This window comes from Solanum stenotomum, chromosome 8 (genome assembly GCF_019186545.1).
Source record: "Solanum stenotomum isolate F172 chromosome 8, ASM1918654v1, whole genome shotgun sequence".
NCBI lineage: Eukaryota > Viridiplantae > Streptophyta > Magnoliopsida > Solanales > Solanaceae > Solanum > Solanum stenotomum.
In genome coordinates this window covers 26,674,678-26,688,318 of record NC_064289.1, presented here as the reverse complement: position 1 = coordinate 26,688,318, position 13,641 = coordinate 26,674,678, and the positions used below count along the sequence as shown (strand labels likewise).

Genomic DNA, 13,641 nt, shown 5'->3' with positions numbered 1-13,641 from the left:
TAAACAATTATACAAAATCCAAAAACTACGCGTTTATACAAACTTTAAAAAGTTATACACAAAAAGACTGAATGTATATGGTGATAAAACTGAAAAACCAAAGGAAATCATGTCATATACAAACACAAACCATCGTATACAAATACAAATCAAACGAACAATTGTTAGTTGCAAATTATACAAATGTCGAATTATACAAACATGACTAATTATATAAGCTCGAAGTCATCCCACGTAATTAATAATTAATGTTAGTCGTGAGTGATAATTATAACAAACTATAGTTATGATAACTAATCAAGTAGTATAAGTTTGTTTAATCACATAATTTTTCCTATTTATAATGTGGCTAAGGGATCCTATTCAATGCTAAAATATTGACATTTTAAAAATTTTCTTCCGTTTATTGGGGTTTGGAGGGTGAATACTTTCTACCTACTTTCTATGCTGGTCCCAAGCCCAACAGAAAAGGACAGGCCTACAAAAATTAAAGCCCATCCAACGCCTGAAAGCGGGCTCTTCTTATACTTCCTTTTCTCTTCTTCCTTCCTTTGTTTTCCAGATTACTTCAAACGAAAGGTATCGCTCTTTGTGCTGACCAAAAATGGGGGATCTGAAGATTTCGAGCAAGGCTGAGAAGAACCTCGGCGGATGGGCCCTTTTCGGCTCCAAATACAAAGACGCCGCTGATCTGTTCGATAAAGATGGCAACTACTTTAAACTCGCCAAATCATGTTAGTTCATTTTTTCCATTTTTTCTACACGGTTGTTTCTCGTTTTACTAAGATCTGATAATTATTTTTTTAAACCCTTAATTCATATTCTGGTGATCCCACTCAGCTTCTGTTTTTAAGATTTCATTTCTCATTTAGACCAAACATCATTGTATGAATTGCTGTTTCCAACTTATTGTGTGAAAATCTGTATAAATTTTCATTTATATTCTCATCAGACGATCTTCCATATTAATTTTGTTTGGTCCAAGTAATTAGCAAATCCCGCAAACTTGTGTAAAATTTTGTTGGATTTGATTAATTAAATTAATTGTTGGAGCATCTGGGAAGATTGTTATTTCTATTATTTTTTAATCTTCTAATCAACTGCAGCATTAATCATCTAAGGAGAGTTATTTACTGAGCAAATTTTATTCTTACTTTGGACATGCAGTGATGATTGAATGGGTTATATCTTGCTTATAGCTTGGTATATAGGCCAATTTTGTAGACAGAATTGATTCAATCTGTAGACTGAAAAATACCTTTTTCTCCAATTTAGACTTTAAATTGTATAAGATGAACATAATTTTTTTAATGGTATAAAAGTGAATAAACTTCTTAAATAAAGCTCACTGTTTCATAAATTCAATCACCCTAGTTGTATGCTTAGAAATTGCAGAATAATTTTTTGTTACCTGATTCTTTCAGGGGATAAAGCTGGAGCCGTATATGTTAAATTCGGCTAATTGTCATCTTAAGGTAAGTGTTAATTCATCTGTAGTAAGTTATCGTCTCTCATTGATGCTCTTTACTTTCTTTCTTTCTTATAGATATTTTCAGTTCTTGAAAGTCAATTTACTTTATGTTTACAGTTGGATAGCAAACATGAGGCTGCAAATGCTGCTCGTTACTACAAGAAGTCAAATATTAAAGGTTTGTAAGTCACGGAATAATTATTTGCTTCAAACTAGCATTTTTATGTTGCATGCTTCCGATAAACATAGAAGCAACATCTTTGGATGTAAGTCCGTTCTGTTCTCCATATAAGCCTCTTTTTGTTAGGAGCTTCTTAGAGGTTTTGCATTTAGTAATATTATCTTGTCCCAAGACAAATTATATGATTGTTTGTTGGCGTCATACTTGATTAGACCTTGTTCCAAATTAGTTTCTCTACCATCATAAGCTGCTAAGTGCACTCCTTTATGGGTGAGATTGGTTTTCTTGATATTAGAATGACACTTGCAATTTGTTAATGTATAATAAGGATGGTAGAAGGATTGGAGTGTTGCACTGCCAACTATCCTGGGATATAGTTATGATTTAAACTTTCTTTCAGCGATAAGTTTCAGATTAATTAAAAATAGAAAGAGTTCTGAAACATTTGGAAACTATTGAGTTAATGTTAAGTAATTTTAACACAGTAACTTTACTAGATTAGTTTGTAAGATACGCAATGATTATATGGTTACAAAGAAGACGAAGTTATTGAACTTATACAGCAAGAAATTTCATGCATTAATACATAACATCAAAAGTATCTATAAAATACTAAACATAGAAGTTTACGCACAACATCATTTATGATTTACCATATTGGAACAATAACTTTGTAGAATTTAGTGGAAGTAATATAATTCACTCCCATTTATTTGAGACTTTATAATAGGAAGATCTTAATGTGGATGATAGTGTGATCTTTTTAGATCTACATTGTAGATAGTATTCCTAAGCAACAATGACAGGATCGCCAGAGAGGACATAGTGGACTTACAGATGATTATTAATATTTGGATCATCTAATTAAAGAACTTCTTGATATAAAACAGATATAGCCTTTGCATATAAAATTGATGCAGGACCCCATTAATTTAACTAGCAGATCTGACTCTTCTGTATAGTATTAAGTGAAGAACTTAAATGTTTTTCTTTATGGAACTCAATCGTCTCTTGATCCAAGGACGGGGAGCATCAAAGTCATTATTGTTGTTTATTGTTATTTGTCGTAACTATTTTTGCAGATTTCATTACGTCTTTCCTCACTCCCTTCTCCTTCTCCTCCTCCTCTAAAACTTCTTCTTCTGGTACTATATCTTCTACCATTTCCTCCAATTCTAAGCCCAAAGAAGAGATTGGCTTCTCAGATTTGCAACAATCAATTGACGATGAGAAAATCCCAAAACATCCCCAATTTACCATCTATAAATCTTCCAGATTGCCTTTAACAAGTGACAACTATATCTAAAAAAAAGAAAAAAAAGTGACAACTATATCTCAACTATCGAACAAACTGTCCCTCTGAAGTTGGATCATGTGGATATTAAGCTTTTAAATCCAAAAGCTTTAGAAAAATATAACTGAAAATATAACTATCTTCATTTTGGGATTGTCCAGATCGGAACTAAACCTCTTTCTAGAGAAGGTCTAGATATCTCACTTCTTATCTGTCTAAGAGTATCAAGGTTCTTAGACTTCAATGATTCCCTCTTGGGAATTGTAGAAACCAATCTCCGCAGCGGTCCTATTTACTTTGACCGTTTTCCAAATTTTACTGTTTCTCTCAAAGATATTGATATAAAATTCTTTCACGCTCAATGTTAAAACTTTCAATTACAAGACCAAAATCGGATCTCTCCCAGTAACAATTATATATAGGATCCACTATAAGGCAATGAGTTTGACCTTCAATACTGGAGCTATGAGAAGTAGCTATAAAGGTGAGACTGTGCTTTTCAAAATAGATATGCAACGATCTCACCTGTTAGTTCCCAAGACAATTTCTTAAGAGTCAAGTTTCTCTATCCCAGAACAGGTTGTTGCAAGACACCACTCTAGTCGAGAAACTCGAAAATACTACAGTCTCCCAGATCCAACAATGTTCAATGGATGTGTGTTTGAGTTTGATGGTGCTGATTTGAGAATGAAGTTACACTAAGGGCCCGTTTGGCCATGCGATATGGTATCATCATATGGAATCATGATATGGTATCATGAGATGACATTGAAGGTTTGTTTGGACATGCGATATGGAATTTTTGTGTTGTATATTTTCTCATAAACATAAAAATCCCATAAGTTGTAAAACTATTAAAATAACCCCAATTGTTAATTGAATCTTATCAAATAAACAAAAAATTATAACATCGCATATCAAAATCACAAGCACATAAGACATTTTGTGATGTTCTTCCTTTGCGATTACGATATGCTTGTTGCACCGCTTTAGGAACCTTCCCTTCTATATATGTTCCATCAATCGCACCAAAACAATCCTACCAAATAAAAAATACATCAATATTAGTTTAGTGAACATAAAATAAATTAGAAGTATTATAGAATGCACTTCATAAAAATAATGTTTGTAAGAGTAATAAAAATAGTGCTTCCAAGACAATGCAAAGTCATAAAATAAATATTATCTGTTTAAACAAAGTTGATAGGAAATATGTAACTAAATACTAATAACTTACACATAAAATATAAATGTTCACTTATTAAGACAATAAAATAAATTTATTAATGTGATTGAAGTTTTACCTTAAACCAAGGCCAAAATTGAGTATTATGTCGAATTTTGGAATGTACACCAGTCATATTTTTTGGTTGTATAAATGTTGGTGCCATCTTGCTAATTGCCTCGGCAACTATTTTAACATGCCGGTTAATTGTTTCAAGTGAATGTTGAAAAGCTTCACAATCGTGAGGTGCGAGTTAAAGTGACTATATGTTGGTAAGAATAATAAATTTTATGTCGGTGAGAATAATAAATTTTAAAAAGTAATGATGCGATTATAAATTTTATTTACTTATGAAACAAATGGTAGTAGATATAAATGTGGGGTTGTTTTAACAAAATATAAACTCATGGATCAATTATTGTATTAAAATATCTCAAATCATGATATGGAATCACATGGTGATTCCATATCATGGTTTTTGGAGAATATGGTATCACCTCTCATGATATGGAATCATGAGATGGAATCAGCGTAAAATTGCATGTCCAAACGCTGATTTCATCTCACGATACCATATCGTGATATGGTATCGCATGGCCAAACACCTACTAAGTATTAATTATTTGTCAAGATATACCCATCATGTTTTCTTTTCACCATCCTACATAAGCTATCATTTAAATATTCGTTCTCTCAACAAATAGTCACAAATTATGTTCTTCCTAGACTAAACATCATATAGATTTAACAAGGTCTAAATATTTTAATTCATTCACCAAACAGGCTTAGCTAGTCACGATTACTTAAATTTTTCATTCATAGAAACATTTCATTATGGACAAGTAAATTTAGTTATAGAGAGATATACAAATGTCAACTTTGTTGTCAATACCGATTAACATTAAAATTACCTTCTGGGGAGGTCCGTTTGATATCCAAAAACTGCTCAGCAACAGTCGGACAAGTGGGGAATGTTGGGGTGAATCAGAAAAGTTTGGGTAGAGCCGGATCTAAGCGTTGGCTAGGTAAGCGTCCTGTAGTAAGAGAAGTAGTTATGAACCCTGTAGACCATCCCCATGGGGGTGGTGAAGGGAGAGCCCCAATTGGTAGAAAAGGAAAGTGATTAAAACACAATCCTAAACCTTTATCTAAAAAATGACACAATTTCTCATCTCATACTCAATCAATCACAAAAAATTTAAAAATAAAAGACATCTTCACTACACCATCAAGAATCAATTTTAGTGCAAAATCAAGAACTCCACAAGTTTAAAAGAGAGAAAAATAAAAATTAAGATAAAGACACAAGCTTAAAGCGAAAACATAAATGAATCAGAACATACAAATCAAACAAAAGAAATACTATCAATAAAGCTTGAAACACTATTACACAAACACCTTCTTCTTTTTCTTAATAATAATAGGGAGAATGATGAAATTTGTCATATCATTGTGTAGAAAGAATTTATTATACCTTTTTTATTAGTTAAAAAATATTTCCGTTATAATCTTGAGTGTTGTTAAAAATGTCGGAGGCTTGGTTGAAATAAAATATGTGAAAATAACATATTGATGGAATTAAAAGCCACAATTAGAAGCTAATTAATGAAGGGCAACAATTAGATTCCAACATTTTTAACAACACTCAAGATTATAACAACGACAAAAATATTTTAAAACTAATAAAAAAGGTAAAATAAATTTGTTATACACAATGATGAGGCAAATTTAAGTCTTCTCCCTTTTAAAAAAAGAAGAAGGAGGTATTTGTGTAATAGTGATTCGAGCTTCTATTGATAGTCTTTCTTTAGATTGATATGATCTTGATTCTTTCATGTTTCCGCTCAAAGCTTGTGTCTTTATTTTAATTTTTATTTCTCTCTTTTAAGCTTGTGAAGTTCTTGATTTTGCACTACAATTGGTTTTTGATTGTGTAGTGAAGATGCTTTGCCTTCTTTTTTTTTAATCTTTTGTGATTGTTTGAGTAAGTGATGAGAAATTGTCATTTTTTCGATAAAAGTTTAGGATTATGCTTTAATCACTTTCCTTGTTAGTTGGTATTGAAAACAAAGTTAACATTTGTATATTTCTCTATAACTACATTTACTTGTCTGTATTGAAGATGTTTCTATGAATGAGAAACTTAAGTAATCGTGATTAGCTAGCCTGTTTGGAAGATGTATTAGAATATTCGGACCTTGCTAACTCTATATGATGTTTTGGTCTAGAAAGAACATATTTTGTGACTATATATGTTGAGAGAAAATCTTTTCAAATGATAGTCATATATGATGGTGATAAGAAAACATGATGGGTATATCTTGACCTCAAATCAGCACCATCAAGCTCAAACACACTGATATTCTAAGGTTTTTCAAGAACCAATTTTAATGCAAAATCAAGAACACCACATAAGTCCCTACATATTTACAAATAAACCCTTCTTCTAGAATTCTCTACATGCCTAGAATATTCTAAGGTTTTTCAAGAATTCTTCCTAGATATTGTAGAGTCTTTCCAAGAAGTTCTTCATGGCTCTAGAATCTTCCCATAAATGCTAGCATACTTAGACTTCCAAATGGACAACTTTATGCCACGTGGCGTAATGATGTGGTGGGTCATGACGTACCGCTAAACTTGTGTCTTATCTCCTTAAAAGTGCTCTTTTTTTTTCCTTAGGTACTTGGAGAATGCCAATATGAAAATGTTCAATCTGTGGATGTTGTGTAAAGATGGTTGACCTCTGCTTGGATTGAATTCTGAAGCTTGCAGACAATTTACTGGTCTTCAAGGTATCTTATATATTCTACAATTTAATTTCATGATTGAATTAATGTAGAATTATTCACTATTTCTTTTACAGGAAAGTCACTTGAAAGTGGTTATGTTGCATCTGCAGACTGCACCACCAAGTATTCCGTTAAAGAAAGAAAATGGTTGAGATACTACTGATCGAACAAGGGTATCCAATGCCAACTTTCAAGGAAAGGCAATTCAACAACAATCAGTTTTGATCAGTTGAGTTGAGAGTTCTGCAATAAAAAGCACAACCTGGAATAAAATGCAGTAACTAAGGTTCTGGATTGATTGTTGGAAGGGCACATATATGTTTTTCTCTACACATTGTAAAGAGCATGTATAGAAACACTTGGGATAATTTTTATTCAATATCCATTTTTATTAGTCTACAGTAATTGTTAAGTAGTTGAATTGTTAGTCTTTCATCTTTTGATAGTGTTCCCATTTTTATTCAATATCCATTTTTATTAGTCTACAGTAATTGTTAAGCAGTTGAATTGTTAGTCTTTCATCTTTTGATAGTGTTCCAATGGTAACTACTTACAGATTCCATATACAGTAATTGTTTTGATCTGAGACTGCCTAAAAGTATTCATCTTTACAAAAGCTGATCTGAGGTTACCTGATTGTGACCATAGAGGAAGAATATTCTTTGGCTTATTTAGTCAGCAAAAATAATTTAGGATACCATAATGTCAAAATGGCTTTTTCTATCTATTATTATATGACTAGATATATAAGAGCCCATGCAAGCATTGACCTAATAAATATTATTTAATTTGTTTGAATATATGTGGCACAAACGATATTAGGAGAATCAATCAAATTTTCATATACTTTTTAAATATTTTAAGTTCTTAATTATTGTAATTTATAGTACGTTTAACGTAATTTTCAAATAATATATGTCACTCACGTTGTCTCAATTTATGTGGCAAATTTTGTAAGTCGATTAGTATGTTTTTTTAAATTTCTGAAGTTGTTAAATTTTGAGTCTTAGCCTAAAATAGTCCATCATCTTTGGGTTAAGACTCAAAATCATCCTTGAGTTTTCACATGGAACATTAATAGTCTGTCATGTTTGCAATATTGGTGCACTTTTGGTCCTCCAAAGTTTTGCCTATTTTTTAACGTTGATTTATTCATAATTTATGTATGGAATGTTTAATCGTCATTTTATATATTTAGTAGAAATAATAACTCCATGTGAGAGATTGTGAGAAGAAAAACACCTTATTTTTCTTTAGTCCATTCACTCTCTCGAACTGAATGTGTGGAAAAGGGTTTAGGATTCACTCTCTCGAGCTGAACCCATGACAACACAATACCCATAGACCATCAATTCAGTAATCTTGGTTTTAAAACCTCTCTGTCGAGCAAGCCAAAAACACGAACGTAGAGTTAAATTTGCAACTCCAACCCTTTAAATTGAACCACAATTACAGATTGGAATCACTTTTAAACAATATTTACATTAACAATAAACAATACCCACAAACTAAATCAACCCATAATCACATAATCACACCCCAAGCATTGGGGTTTTACCTAGACATCATAAAAAGATAGAAATTGATACCAAATTGTGTTTCCATCAACTGGGTACAATTAATTTCGTTTTTACAAAGGTCCAAGTGGAAGAATCTCAAAGACCCATTTCCAATTTCTTAAAAATGGAAAATTTCAATTCTTCAAAGCTAAGGAAAATATTGTCTCAATACTCTCTGCTCAAACTCAAAAATTACTCTAATGAATGTTTAGAATAAAAATTGATACTAAACATAATGTTTGAAAATGTATTTATAGTTGCCAAAAATATGTTGCGAAGGGCCATTCGGCACAATAAGTCAGGATCGCCGATCAACTCGACGATCTGCCCTTTGGTTAGTTCCATCGCCTTTTTGCTTTGGCCTTTAACATCCTCAAGTTCTGTAACTTTGGGCGATCCAACACTGCATCGTAGAATCGTTTGGCAACTCGCCAACTGTTCCTTTCTCTCGCTGACTTGATTTTCTCCTTCAGGGCTTGGCACACTGGAACTTTAGGCGAGGTAATAACCACTCGGCAACTTGCCCAATGGATTAGGCGATCAACATGCCTTATTTTCTTCGTTCTTTTAGCTGCCTTGTTCCTTTTTGCCCATTAGTGTCCATGCTTTGTTACTCAATCCAAATACCTGGAAAACAAGGATTTTACATAAGTTATTGACACAAAATAAGTATTTGAGGACACTAAATCTATCCAAATAAATTCCTAAATGAGTCCAATTCATGGACTCATCAGTCCCCAATATATTGTCCCTTACAAAATATCCAAAAGGATTGGTAATGTAACTTATGAGTTGGAGCTACCACAAGAATTAGCAGTGATCCATCTGGTATTTCATATTTCCATATTGAAGAAGTGCATAAGAGATCCTTCACTTATCATACCAACCGAAGATAGTGGTATCAAGGATAACTTGTCTTATGAGGAGATTCCTGTTCAGATTCTAGACCGTCAGGTTCGCAAGTTGAGGATCAAAGAAGTAGCATCAGACAAAGTTCTTTGGAGAAATCATTTTGTTGAGGAAGCTACTTGGAAAGCTGAGAAGGATATGAAGAAGAGGTATCCACAAGTCTTTGAGCCCAGAGAAATTCCAGACCAAGGTACTAATTCTCTTCTTAGTTCTCTTTAATTGATATGCCTAATGTGTTAAATTTGCTTGTTGGGTGTTTGAGCTGAACATTAGATGTTACGCCCTTAGTCTACTTAGAGTGATCTCATTCGAGGACAAATGTTCCCAAGGGGGAGATATTGTAACACCTCGCTAAGTGAAAGAGCTAGAATTAGAAAGAGTCATTTTTGGAAAGAAATGAAAAATCTTGAAATTTGTTTAAGTTATGTTAAGCTTAAGTTTTGGGTCAACTTCAAATGACCATAACTCCTAGTTCAGGATGATTTAGGTGTGCTACCAGATGCCGTAGGAAATATCTTTGAATTATCTTTCAAACGTGGCCGAGTTTGCTTGATTTCGAGTTCGTATGAGGGAGATATGACCATTCAAAGTTGGGTTGTCTAGATAAGAAAAGACAAAACCGGATTTTAGAAGGGTATTATGGTCATTTCACTACCCAATTAATTAATTTCATTTTTGGTAATTAAGTTTGGGTCTAAATGGGATTGGTTCAGTTTATGCTTTACAAGATTAAGTTACGGTTTTGAGAGAAGAGAAAACAAGAGGAGAAAAGAGGAGAATAAGCAAGGATTCGTCACGTTCTTGAAGCTAAGCTTGTGAATTTCGCCAAGGATTGATCCCTACGAGGTATGTGAGATCACATAGCGTTGGGTTAGTTCACCCACGCACCAAACATGATTCAATTCCGCAAATTTATGTTCTTGAAAGTATAGAAATTGAGTTCTTTATGGGTTTTGTTGAAATTCTATTGGGTTCTTGATTTGTTGAAGTTGATGAGAAGTTCTTCAGTTAAATTCATGAAAATTGATGTTGTTTTGAGTAGTTTCTTGCTCATTTTGGTTGTGTATTTGATTCTAAGCGTTTGAGGAAGGAACCATTCGAATCTAGGGAGTTTAGAGTTGAAAAACGAGCATGAAAATTCGTCAAAACTCTAGGGAGGGGGCTGGAGAGCCATGCTACTCAGAGCTCCCCAAACAAACTTCTTTAGTTTGGGCTCTGGGGCTCCACGCCAGCCAGTGCTCCCCAACCCTGCTTCTGAAATTTGCCCTCTGGCGCCCCGCGCCACTCAAAGCGCCATGGACGCCAGTTCTTCTACCTTTTCCCACTTCTTTCCATTTGAGTTTCCTTGAATCGTACCTACGTTTACCAGTTGATTTCTACACTCTAAGGTACGTCTAAACATCATGATAATATCTATAACACGAGATCATGACCCTTGACTCCATAAATCAAATTCAAGGTAGAACTAAGAGTCAAGTCACGAGAGTTCTTAGAGTCTTTCAAAAGTCTTATACAATTGTTTTAAACTTGTTTTAAATATTTAAGCATTGAGTTTGAGAAAGAGTAGAGCCAAGTTCATTTCTTTAAATGATACATGGGAACTAAGTAATCCCAGTGAACAAATGTTTTCACATTTAAGATAAGAGGAAACATCGATTTCCAAATAAGTTTTCATGAGTAGTTTTGAGTTCCATCTCTTTTAGGAGATAAGCTTTTGAGTAATTACCTCAAATCATAGAAATTTTTTTGTTTTAAAACATATGAGCTGAGTGTATTGGGAGTAGTATTGAGCATCGATATGGGGACGAGTTCATAATGACATAAGTCTCCATAAACCATGTAGTCATCGTGGGTAGAAAGGGTCATACTTTTTAGATGATTCCTTAATGCTTTTTATCATAGACTAGTGGATCCACTTAGTCAAGGCGTTCTATATCCTGGCAAGTTATAGGACAGTTCTGGTAGCGTGTGCGTGACGATATGGGGACGAGTTTATTGCTTTACTAGTTTAGTTGTTTAGGATGATCGGGGGTCTGTCCCGATATCCCTCATAGTTATTAGAGGATTCATAGAAAGTGAGACGATATCCGTTCTTTGGTATTATTCATTTAAGTTGTTTGTTTTAAGATTTGAGTTTGCCTTATTGGCTAGTTGAATGTTTTCTTTATAACATTCTAGTTTTATATGAGTTTTTCTTTGGTTAAGTTAAGTCTTCCGTTGAGTAGTAAGCCAGACCAAGGGTTCGCTTGGGGCCAACAATGGTTCTACAGTGCCAGTCCCGCCCATAGTGTAGGCTCGAGGAGTGACAGTCCGATGATATCAACCTAAGCAATAGTAATGATTGTTCTGAAACGATGATGAAAAACTTTATGATGTTAACAATTTTAGGGTTATTTTTTTACATATACATAATACAACATACTATAATAAAAAAGAGAATGATGTTCATAAGAAAGGAGTCGAAGGTCCTTCATTGGAATTTAGTTCATTTTGTTCTTGTATGGACGTGATGTTCCACTTTACTTGGAAGTGTTGTTGTTCGAAATTATTTGGTCTCATCTTTAACGTGTCTGATGCTGTTCTTTATAACTTCTTGGAATTTAGAAAATTTCGTTACTTGTAGCCAACTATTTTCATGAAGATTTTCTTATACTTCTTGCTTATACTTAAATCTCCGACTCATAATTTTTGTGCAACAAAAAAAATAGCACTTTAAGATTTCGGAGAAACTCTTTGGCTTAAGATAAAATGTTCTTGAAAATGTAGTATGTATCGAAAATATGGATATTATCGAATGATCATATGTAAGCTTAAGTAAATAGTTCAATCACGCGCGAAGCACAAATAATTTACCTAGTTTACTTAATAATGGAAAGAAAATAAATTGCATTGACCATGTTTCTTAATTTAGATTTTTTTAATAAAATAATCTATAATTCTAGGAGAAGAGAAAAGAAAAAATATAAAATAAAATAAATTTGGAAAGAAATCCAAGTCAGAGTGTCCAGATTAATTGTATTTTCTAAATAATATATATACTTAATAATGAAAAAACAAATAAATTGCATTGACTAGATTTCTTTAGTTCAGATGATACTTGACTATAAATAGGACTTTTCAAGTAAATCATGTAAACTAAATACTCAAATAGATTCTTTCAACACTTCCCCAACCAATAACTTCATCTGATGACTCAGGCCGCTACCATCTCATCCACCCCATTGGTAATCATTATTGACGATGAATTTTTGTCATCAGAAATTTGATGTTACAGTACGAAACCTACATCGATGTTGAGTCGAATGTTAGCTTAGAGACTACCACACTAAATAAGTACTACCAGATGAAGGAAATATGCTCGATCTAACTCCAGTGTAGACAAAGAGTACTCTAGAGCTGTAGATGTAGACGTCATCGTCTGTATATCTAGAGTACTCTTTCTAGGCACCGAAGTTAGATTGAGCATGCTTTCCTCATCTAGTAGTATGTCTTTATTTAGTGTGGTAGTCTCTAAGATAACACTCGACTCAACATCGATGTAGATTTCATACTGTAACATAGAATTTCTGATGATAAAAATTCATCGTGAAAGTCATCGTCAATAATGATTACCAATGGGGTGGATGAGACGGTAGCGGCCCGAGTCATCAGATGAAGTTATTGGTTGGGGAAGTGTTGAAAGAATCTATTTGAGTATTTAGTTTACATGATTTACTTGAAAAATCCTATTTATAGTCAAGTATCATCTGAACTAAAGAAATCTAGTCAATGCAATTTGTTTTTTTTCCCATTATTAAGTGTGTGTGTGTATATATATATATATATTATTATTATTATTATTTAGAAAATACAATTAATCTGGACATTCTGACTTGGATTTCTTTCCAAATTTATTTTATTTTATATTTTTTCTTTTCTCTTCTCCTAGAATTATAGATTATTTTTTAAAAAAAATCTAAATTAAGAAACAATGCAATTTATTTTCTTTCCATTATTAAGTAAACTAGGTAAATTATTCGTGCTTCGCACGTGATTGAACTATTTTCTTAAGCTTACACATGATCATTCGATAATATCTGTATTTTCGATACATACACTACATTGTCAAGAACATTTTATCTTAATCCAAAGCGTTTCTCCGAAATCTTAAAGTGCTATTTTTTTTGTTGCACAAAAATTATGAGTCGTAGAGAGATTTAAGTATAAGCAAGAA

The 13,641-nt window shown here is 32.9% G+C and overlaps 1 long non-coding RNA gene across 1 annotated transcript; it reads left to right on the top strand.

Moving 5' to 3' along the window:
- Positions 1 to 538: 538 nt before the first annotated feature.
- Positions 539 to 7,375, top strand: LOC125872590 (uncharacterized). Its single transcript, XR_007447144.1, has 5 exons — positions 539 to 734; positions 1,425 to 1,475; positions 1,589 to 1,649; positions 6,851 to 6,963; positions 7,035 to 7,375. It is a non-coding gene; the product is annotated as an uncharacterized LOC125872590 (long non-coding RNA).
- Positions 7,376 to 13,641: the final 6,266 nt, after the last annotated feature.